The sequence below is a fragment of the Trichechus manatus genome, unplaced genomic scaffold (genome assembly GCF_000243295.1).
Source record: "Trichechus manatus latirostris isolate Lorelei unplaced genomic scaffold, TriManLat1.0 scaffold00027, whole genome shotgun sequence".
NCBI lineage: Eukaryota > Metazoa > Chordata > Mammalia > Sirenia > Trichechidae > Trichechus > Trichechus manatus.
In genome coordinates this window covers 8,805,767-8,817,357 of record NW_004443963.1, presented here as the reverse complement: position 1 = coordinate 8,817,357, position 11,591 = coordinate 8,805,767, and positions in this window count along the sequence as shown.

Genomic DNA, 11,591 nt, shown 5'->3' with positions numbered 1-11,591 from the left:
AAAAAAGAGAGAAGTGAGCAGAGAGACATGGGGACCTCATACCACCAAGAAAGCAGTGCCAGGAGCAGAGCACGTCCTTTGGACCTGGAGTTCCAGTGAGGAGAATTTCCTAAAGCAGGGGAAGATTGATGACAAGGACCTTCCTCCAAAGCCGACAGAGACAGAAAGCCTTCTACTGGAGCTGACACCCTGAATTCTGACTTCTAGCCTCCTAGACTGTGAGAGAATAAACTTTTCTTTGTTGAAGCCATCTATTTGTGGTATTTCTGTTATAGCAGCACTAGATAACTAAGAAAACCCATTACTGTCAAGTCAATTCCTATTTGAGAAAAGATTGAAGTTGTCAAGGATTTCATTTTACTTGGATCCACAATCAACATCCATGGAAGCAGCAGTTGAGAAATCAAAAGACACATTGCATTGATCAAATCTGCTGCAAAAGACTTCTTTAAGGTGTTGAAAAGCAAAGATGTCGCCTTGAAGACTAAGGTGCGCCTAACCCAAGCCATGATATTTTCAATCACATCACATGCATGCGAAGCTGGACAATGAATAAGGAAGACCAAAGAAGAATTGACACCTTTGAATTGTGGTGTTGGCGAAGAATATTGAGTATACCATGGACTGCCAAAAGAACGAAAAGATCTGTCTTGGAAGAAGTACAACCAGAATGCTCCTTAGAAGCAAGAATGGCGAGATTATGTCTTATATACTTTGGTCATGTTATTGGGAGGGATCAGTCCCTGGAGAAGGACATCATGCTTGGTAAAGTAGAGGGTCAGCGAAAAAGATGAAGACCCTCAATGAGATGGATAGACACAGTGGCTGCAACAATAGGTTCAAACATTGCAACAATTGTGAGGATGGTGTTTCATTCTGTGGTGCATAGGGTCGCTATGAGTCAGAACCAACTCGACGGCACCTAACAACAACAACAACAGATAACTAAGACAGATGTTTACCTGTGTTTTATTGACTATGCAAAGGCATTCAACCGTGTGGATCATAACAAATTATGGATAACATTGTGAAGAATGGGAATTCCAGAACACTTAACTGTGCTCATCTGGAACGTGTACGTAGACCAAGAGGCAGTTGTTCAAACAGAACAAGGGGATACTGTGTGTTTTTAAATCAGGAAAGGTATGTGTCAGGGTTTTATCCTTTCACCATACGTATTCAATTTGTATGCTGAGCAAATAATCCAAGAAGCTGGACTATACTGAAAAAGAATGCAGCATCAGGATTGGAGGAAGATTCATTAACAATCTTCAATATGCAGAGGACACAACCTTGCTTGCTGAAAGCGAAGAGGACTTGACACACTTAACTGATGAAGATCAAAGACTACCGCCTTCAGTACGGATTACACCTCAACATAAAACAAAAATCCTCACACCTGGACCAATAAGCAACATAATGATAAACGGAGAAAAGATGGAAGTTGTCAAGGATTTCATTTTACTTGGATCCACAATCAACACCCATGGAAGCAGCAGTCAAGAAATCAAATGATGTATTGCACTGGGCAAATCTGCTGCAAAAGACCTCTTTAAAGTGATGTAAAGCAAAGATGTCACCTCGAGGACTAAGGTGCACCTGACCCAAGCCATGATATTTTCAATCACCTAGTATGTATGGGAAAGCTGGACAATGAATAAAGAGAGACTGAAAAGAATTGATGTCTTTGAATTATGGTGTTGGCACAGAATATTGAACATACCACGAACTACTAGAAGAAGGAACAAGTCTGTCTTGGAAGAAGTACAGCCAGAGTGCTCCTTGGAAGAGAGGATGGTGAGAGTTTATCTCACTTACTTTGGTCATGTTATCAGAAGGAACCAGTCCCTAGAGAAAGACATCATGCTTGGTAAGATAGAGGGTGACCAAAAGAGGAAGACCCTCAATAAGATGGATTGACACAGTGGCTGTCACAATGGGCTCAAGCATAACAACAATTGTGAGGATGGCGCAGGACCGGGCAGTGTTTCATTCTGTTATGCATAGGGTCGCTATGAATTGGAACAAACTCAGCAGCATCTAACAACAACATCACCACCAGCTATGTCTCTGAAAAAGGAACAAGCTGATGAGGAAGATCTAAGAGTTGTCCAGCTACTGAAACGAGGCTGCATGATTCCTAAGACCTTTTGGTGATATTGTTAAGATGCAATAAAATTCATCTATTGCAAAGAAAAAAAGAAAAAAGTAAAGCTCAGCTGATCTTTGGGTGTGGTCCTTTTTCCACGCCGGCTTCTACTGAGGCACCCATGACCCAGGGAGCGTGATCTATGCTACTTCATGCAGCAACCCCTCACTGGGACAGAGCATTCTTTAGCATCAATAGACTCTCAGCTCATTTCCAGGTCTTTTGTGGAGATTTTGAAAATTGAGCTTGTCTTCTGTTGTAGTGACCTAAATCAATTATCTGTCCACCATGTCAGATTCTTTTGGTAGCAATCAGTAGCCCCCCAGGATTAGAGGGACGTATATGTCTTCTCTGCACAACCTCAGTACAGATGGGCTCATACAATGAAAGCAACATGAATAATCATTTACTAGCCAATAATGTACAAGCACCTTATAATAATTTGTTAAGATGTTTTCAGTATTCGTGGCCTTACTTCTCTTACAATAAAAAGATAAAAAATAAATAAACTAAAAAGATTAATTTTATCTATTTCTTTTTACTTTTTTTCTTTAAACCTGCCTATTGAAAAAACATTTATTATTTGCAAGCTTGAAAAAGCATACAACCAGTCACTGTAATCCAAGTGGAGTCCCTGCTCTCTGCCCTTTTAGGGTCTGACAAGCACCTTGCTTGAAAGGTTCACTCAAAGGCAAAATGCAACAATATTCTGACACTGGACACTTCTAAGGCAGAGATCTCCATTAAAAATATAATGCAAGTCAAATACAAGGAGCTCTGGTGATGCAACGGTTAAGTGCTTGGCTGTTAATCAAAAGATTGGTAGTTTGAACCCACCCATTGGTTCAGCAAGAGAAAAGACCTGGCAATCTGCTCCCATAAAAATGACAGCCTAGAAAACCCTATGGGGCAGTTCTACTCTGTCCCATTGGGTCTTCGTGAGTCAAAAACTGACTTGATGGCACCTAACAGTGACAAAAGCAGTCACATATGCAATTTGAATTTTTCAATATCATACTGTCATGGATTGAGTTATGTCCCCCAAAAATATGTGTCAACTTGGTTAGACCATGATTCCCAGTATTGTGTGATTGTTCTCCATTTTGTGATTTTCCTATGTATTATAAACCATAATCTCTGCCTGACGTTAAAGAGGATTAGGGTGGGATGTAACACCCTTGCTCAGGTCACATCCCTGATCCAATGTAAAGGGAGTTTCCCTGAGGTGTGGCCTGCACCACCTTTTATCTTACAAGAGATAAAAATAAAGGGAAGCAAGCAGAGAGTGGGGGACCTCATACCACCAAGAAAGCAGCACCGGGAGCAGGGCACATCCTTTGGACTGGGGGTTCCTGTGCAGAGAAGCTCCTAGTCCAGGGGAAGGTTGATGACAAGGACTTCCTCCAGAGCCAACAAAGAAAGCCTTCCCCTGGAGCTGATGCCCTGAATTTGGACTTCTAGCCTACTAGACTGTGAGAAAATAAATTTCTCTTTGTTAAAGCCATCCACTTGTGGTATTTCTGTTATAGCAGCACTAGATGACTAAGACACATACCATCTCAGTGGCCATCAAGTCAATTCTGATTCATGGAAACCACATATGTGTGAGAGAAGAATTGTGCTCCACAGGGTTTTCAATGGCTACTTTTCTGGAAGTAGATTTCCAGACCCTTCTTCCAAGGCACCTCTGAGAGAACTTGAACCTGCAATCTTTTGGTTAGCAGCTGAGCATTTAACTGTTTGCACCATCTAGGGATTCCAAATCTTTCCATAGACAGGTTTGAATAAAAAAGTAAAAAGAAACAGATGAAATTAATTTTTTTAGTTTATTTTTAACTCTTTATCGTAAGAAAAATCAGACCACATATACTGAAAACATCATAGAACAAATGTATAGCTTAATGAATTATTATAAGGTGAGCACCTGTGTAACTACTAGGCCTTTGCAAGCCACCTCAGTAGCCTCCTCACCTGTTCTGGCCCAATCTCAACCCAATCCCATACTCTACGTATTACTAGTCTCCTAACTTTTAAAAAATTATTCTTATTAATGTTGTTGTTAGGTGCCATCGAGTTGGTTCTGATTCATAGCGACCCAGTGTGATCATAATTATGTTTGAGTGCATTGTTGCAGCCACTGTGTCAATCCATCTCACTGAGGGTCTTCTTCTCTTTTGCTGACCGTCTGCTTTACCAAATATGATGTCCTTCTCCAGGACAAAGTACCTGAAATGAAATCTCACCTTCCTGGCTTCTATGGAGCCTTCTGGCTGTACCTCTTCCAAGACAGATTTGTTTGTTCTTTTGGTAGTCTATGATATATTCAATATTCTTAGTCAACACCATAATTCAAATGCATCATTTCTTCTTTGGTCTTCCTTATTCATTGCTCAGTTTTTACCTGCACATGAGGTGATTAAAAATACCATGGCTTGGGTCAGGGGTACTTTAGTCTTCAAAATGATGAGTCTATTATTACTAATAGACCTTATATTTTAAAACAATTCTAGATTTACAGAAAAATTGAGCAGATAGTACGGACAGTTCCTATATGCCTCCCCACCCCCACAAACACACACAGGTTCACCTGTTAGTAGCATCTCACATTAGTACGGTACATTTGTTACAATTAATGAACCATATTATTACCGGTGACCATTGAAACATTACTGATCAATATATTATTACTAAGTTCAGACCTTATTCAGATTTCCTCAGTTTTTCCCTAATTTTTTTTTCTTTCCACGATCCCATCCAAAAACCTAATCAAACCCATTGCCATCAAGTCAATTCTGAACCATAGTGACCCTATAGGATAGAGTAGAACTCCCTCATAGGGTTTCCAAGGCTGTAATCTTTACGGAAGCAGACTGCCACATCCTTCTCCCACAAAGCGGCTGGTGATTAAAACCACCAACACCTTGGCTAGCAGCCAAGCACTTTAACCACTAAGCTAACAGGACTCCTTTTTATACACTCTAAACCCACTGCCATCAAGTCGATTCTGACCGATAGTGACCCTGTCGGACAGAGTAGAATTGCCCCCATAGAGTTTCCAAGGCTGTAAATCTTTACTGAAGGAGACTGCCACATCTTTCTCTGCAGAGTCGCCAGTGGCTTCAAACCACCAACCTTACAGTTAGCAGTCGAGTGCTTTAACCACTGCACAACCAGGGCTCCTTACATTCATTCTAGGGTGGGCTATATACAAGAGTATGTATCATTATCTTCCAGGGAAAGTCATTGTAGCTAATCCATAATTCTGTCCCCTCATAGGCTTGCATTTTTCTCTCATTTCTCTCGTTTCTGAAAGAAAGCTCAAACATAGAAATATTTTATGTTTTAAAAGTTCTAAAATGTTATAGAATTCAGTTTCAATCAAAACAATGTTATTAAAACTTAGTTTCTAGGCCCTTTCCCCAAGCCTGTTTAGTCCATATTGTAGCTGAAATAAATTACATTTGAAATGAAAATTCCGGGAAACAATACTGTTGCATTATTTAAGACAGCCCTCAGCATAGAGAGGTACAATAAATGTGTGTTTGTTACACATAGAAGGTCCTGTAGGAAAAGCTGATCCAGCTGAATCAGTCTCATGCTCTTAGAAGCTCTCCTTCTCTCTCCTTCCAGTTGGGAGTTGACACTAATTCATGGCAACCGCATTTGTGTCAGAGTAGAACTATGCTCCACAGTGTTTTTGATTGCTGATTCTTAAGAAATAGGCAGGCCTTTCTTCTGGGACACCTCTGGGTGGACTCGAACCTCCCATCTTTCAGTTGGCAGCCTAGCACATTAACTGTTTGCACCACCCAGGACTCTTCCTTCCCTCTCTGTTGTTATTGTGTGCTGTTGAGCCGATTTTAACTCACAGTGATCCCATGTGACAGAGTAGAATTTCCCCACAGGGTTTTCTAGGCTGTAATCTTTATGGGAGCAGATCACCAGGTCTTTACTCCTGCAGAACCACTGGGTTCAAACCACAGACCTTTCACTTAGCAGTTGAGCACTTAACCACTGCACCACCAGGGCTCCTTCCCTTCCGTCTCTATCCTCTCAATTATCTTCTCCTGAACACGGATTTCATTGTAGCCAGGAACTGTAAGCTTCTTTTTCTTTTTTCTAATCTTGCTAATAGTAAAACTCTTAAAAAAATAAAAGACAAGACTTTTCTTGTGAGTTTGCTATGCACTGGGTGGAAAGGGCAAGGGATAGGAATATGTACAGAAAAGATTATTTTAAAACAATTTATTAAAGTGCTAAAAATTTAAAACTGAGTTTTCCCTAAGCCTTTAAGTTCAACATATAAATCTTATTATTCTATTAATAAGTCTAGTACATTTTGATAATCACAGTCAAGAGGGCTTTGATTAATACTCTCAAGTTGAACAAACTAAACTCCCTTCAACAGCCAGTAGTTTACAAGCTTAGGTTTAATTAAATTCCCCTTAAACATTTTAAGCTGCATTCATATATTTAACATATTCAATTTTCTGTTTTTAAGTACATTAATCGCCTACTCTGACAAGCAAAACATTCCCAAGTACTTACAGACTAAATTAAATTTATAAATATTATTAATTTCTTAAACATTGTAATACTATATTGTTTGCACATCACAAAATCCTCTTACACCTTTCAGCAATAAATTAGAAATCTAAAGTCAATTACTCCATTACACATTTCAAGTTGGAATCGGAAGCTAATTTCTCAGTCTCATAGACCCAATTATATGAAACATTATAACTACTGTAAATCCCTAATAATCAGATTATTCCTGAATTCAATAGAAAAATGTTAATGCTGTGGGTTTGGTTTCTTGATTTTTTTCTATATTTAATTCTAAATTCTCCCAAGGCTGAAGTACATGTACACACTACAACTAAGGGAATAGTTATATCATCTCATAATGAGTTGATGTTCCCATTCCAAGCAAGTTGTACTGATTTCTTGCCAGACATTTTTGGCCTGAGGCAGAATCTAAATTCCAGTGTGATTTTTCCAGCACCAAAAAAGGATGCATTCAGCCTTTTAAAAAATTAGTCACTTACTCCAGCTGGGTACTTCAAGTCAAAAGCTTTCCAGTGGAGGTTGTTGGTTTTGCAAACGCTCTCTCTGGGATGAAGTTACATCATTAATTTTTTGCTCCTGTTTGAGTCCACAACCCTCCCTTCCCCCCATGTTGCTTCACCACTTTAATTGGATTCAACTAATGATTTTACTGCCTCATTGACTTGGGCATTATTTTCCAATTTTTGTCTTCGTTATGTGTACCATGTTAAGATTTTACTGATGGCACGAGTTTGCTTCCAGGAAGGAATGGAGTCCAGGATCGGTGGGAGACTGCATTCTCTTTAAAGCAGGAATGGGGAAGGAGAAGCCAGTCTTCAAAGGGAAGACGGTGGCCTTTTGTGTAATGGGAGAAGAAAGGAGCTGGCTGCTGGCTGGACACTGAGAACAGGGTGCTGGGGAGGAGAGGCATAATGGTAACAGCGGCTGAAGGCATGGAACATCAGTGTCATAACTCCTCACATCCCCAGTTCCAATTTGCTATAACCTCCATTTGCTATAATTTCCACCTATTCTCTCCTCCCAGAGGGTAAGGGCAGGAGGGGTAGGGTCTCACCTCACTGCTACATGGAATGATTTATTTCTGACACTGATATTCAAACAGAGCGGTAACTAAGGTATGGCAGGTAGGGTGCATGCCTGGGCTCCACTTGAGGAGGGGTGCTAATGAACAGTTCCCATTGGCCATGGCAGTTTCCATCACCAGCTGTGAGAGATCATTCAGCAGTTTAAAACTAATTGCCACAGGTGCTATTTTTCGTAGCTAGGCCACTGGAAGGGGAATGTAGATTTTGTTCCCTACTGCTGTCTTTGCAGGCAGCCCCAAGAGCCATTGATAACACTTTTCTACCAGCAAGTTTATTTCTCAAATTTGGCCTCTGCTGGCCTGCTTTATCTGTCTATGCCTCTAGCCTGTTTTCTACCACTACCTGCCTTGCTCTCTCCATTCTTCCATGGCCTTTTTTCAGTTCCTGCTTTCTCTCAATGCAAGGCCTTTACCCTTGGTTCTTCTCCTGCCTGGACAGGTCCCCTTGCTATCTCTATTCCACACCATTACCCTTCAGGCCTTAGTATCAATTCCACCTTGGGTTAATGCTTCTTTTATAAGCTCCTGGATTTCCTCTTGGGTAGGACACACGTCCCACTTACGTTTCAGGGTTTTGTTCTCCACTGGGCCCCACCAAGGCAAGGGCTGTGTTTGTGTTTACTGTTAAATGCCCAACACCTAGCACAGGTGTGGAGTCCCTGGGTGGTGCAAATAGGGAATGCACTTGGCTACTAACTGAAAAGTTAGCAGTTCAATTCCACCCAGAGGTGCCTCAGAAGAAAGGCCTGGCAATCTACTTCTCAAAAATCAGTCACTGAAAACCCTATGGAGCATAGTTCTACTTTGACACATAAGAGGTTGCCATGAGTGGAATTGACTCCCAAAACTGGTAGCACAGGTGTGGCACAAAATTGTGCCTCAGTAACTTTATAATAAGGAACTGAAATGAAATTGGAGCTCTAATCTCTAAAATTAAAGAAGAAATGATGTATCTTGAAGGTTAGTGCTTGAGAAAAAACAGGTGTAATGAGGAGTTAAATGACGATTTCTAGAGATTTCAAAATTGACATGTATAGAGAGTAAACTTTTTATTGAAATATAAAACCCAGTAAAACGCCCAAATCTCATTAAGTTGATTTGTAGAAAATATTTGTTCTCTACACCTGGTTTTGTGGACTGAGATTCCTATCATCTAAATAAAAATGAGAAGGAGCTTACCTGAGGTGGAAATAAATTGTGAAGACTAAAGGCCTAGAGGGATTGTGAGTAGCAAACGGGAGCGGTAAGAGGATTGGTGGGCATTGAATATAGAGTGCCCGGTAGATCAGAATCTCCTTGAGTGTTGGAGAAGGGAAAGTGAGTTACAGGCTATTCTACAACAATAGGCATTTCTGATATGCAAATTAACTTATATGTGATTGTCAGGAATGACATCAGCAAAAGGAAAAAGCTGGGTTGGTTCATATATAATTTTAATATGTTTTAATATGTTAATATTTTGTTCCACTAAGTAACAACAGCTGAATGGCAAAGTAGATGCACACAGGTGAACACAGTACAGAATTGTATAGACTACCTATGATTCATTGCAGATTTTTCTCTTGTCTTGATTTACCCTTATCCTATGTCTTAGAAAGGAGCCTTGGCGGCACAGTGGTTAAGCGCTCAGCTGCGAACCAAAAGATCGGTGGTTCCAACCCACCCGCCGCTCCTGGGAAGAAAGATGTGGCACTCTGCTTCCGTAAAGATTACAAGCTTAGAAACCAAATCCCAACTCTAACGCTGTCAGTTCTACTCTGACATAGGGTCGCTATGAGTCGGAATCTACGACAAGATTTTTTTCGGAATTACAGTGGAATCACTTGTACTTCTTGCACTAGCCACCAGGTGGCAACACCAGCACTAGGCAACTTCGTTGCTTTCTAGGAATTGAGAGGTCCGGGATCAGAGAAGGAACCTGGGTGGCGCAGTGGTTAAAGCGCTCGGCTGCCAACCGAGAGGTCAGCGGTGCCAACCTACCAGACGGCCGCTGGAAAAAGACGTGGCATTTTGCTTCCAAAGCCTTGGAAACCCTACGAGGCAGTTCCACTCTGTCTTTTAGGATGGCTGAGTCGGAATCGACTCGCTGGCAATGGATTTGGTTTTTGGGTTTATCCCTCTGTGGAAGAAACTAGTTTTGTGTATATTAAGCAAATTCATTTATCCTTCTTGATGGTTTATATACGTACCAGCTTTTTGGAGTCTCTTTTTCACCCATTGTAACATCTTACTGGTTCCCTCATTAATTAATGAGTTGAATGAAATCTTTGGCATGTGTTCATTTTATAGTCATGAAGAGTCATAAGTTTGCCTTTAAAAAACTACCCTTTAACACATTTTAATTCAGTTCCTCGAAGATTCCAGTGTAGGGGGCACTCAGCTAAGGGCTGAACAGCCTAACATTCACATCAAATCAAGACTGAATGGGCCTGATGCAGACTGTCTACTCCCTCATTATTTATGGTTGACAATACATGCCAAAAATCACCTCTACAAGATGGGGTCAAGAGAGAATACAGACTTTTAATTTAGAGAATGACACACTTTTATCAGAGGTGCTCATGAAATCAAAGAGATATTGATTTTTCTAACATTGTTAGCAGGTAAAAGAATGTTTAACAGGACTCTTCTTAGATATTTTTGAGCCCATAGCAGGGTTGTATTAATAGAGTCCTAGAATTTTAAAATTGTATAGGAAACTTGGAGCCCTGGGGCATAGTGGTTAAGAGCTATAGCTGCTAACCAAAAGGTCAGCAGTTCAACTCCACCAGCCACTCCTTGGGAACCCTACGGGGCTGCTCTGCTCTGTCCTATGGGGTCGCTATGAGTTGGAATTGACTCGACAGCAACGGGTTTTTATAGGAAACTTAGAAATCATCTAGTTCAACCCCTTCATTTTATTAGATGAAGTAATCAGGCCAAGAAAGCCTAGGTGACTTGTTGAAGATCATCACTAATTAACGGAGAGCTGAGGTATAACTCCATCTCTTTCTCTTAGTCTCATGCTCTTTCTGCTACTACCATGTTGGAGCCAAACAGAATTTCACAAGAGATTCCTGACAATACTCCATTTCTCCTTTCTTTCCTCTCTCATACATAAACGCTCACTCTGAAAAAGAAGGGAAAAGGAGTCAGTGAGGGATAGCATATGATAAAGAAAGAGCTTTGGGTTCAGAAACAGTCTTGATTTTTCATCCTGGTTTTACTACTTATTTGTATTTCCGAGCTTTAGTTTCTTCATCAGCAAGTGGGCATAAATTATCACTCTTGTTGTTGTTGTTAGATGCCATCAAGTAGGTTCCAACTCATAGCAACCCCATGCACAACAGAACGAAACACTGCCCGGTCCTACGCCATCCTCATAATCATTTGTTATGCTTGAGCCCATTGTTGCAGCCACTGTGTCAATCCATCTCATTGAGGGTCTTCCTCTTTTTTGCTGATCCTCTACTTTACCAAGCATGATGTCCTTCTCCAGGGACTGGTCCTTCCTGATAATATGTCCAAAGTAAGTGAGACAAAGTCTTGCCATTCTTACTTCGAAGGAGCATTCTGGCTTGTACTTCTTCCAAGACAGATTTGTTCGTTCTTGTATATTCACGGTATAGTCAATATTCTTCACCAATACCATAATTCAAAGACGTCAGTTCTTCTTCTGTCTTCCTTATTCATTGTCCAGCTTTCACGTGCATATGAGGTGATTGAAAATACCATGGCTTGGGTCAGGCACACCTTAGTCCTCAAAGTGACATCTTTGCTTTTTAACACTTTAAAGAGGTCTTTTGCAGC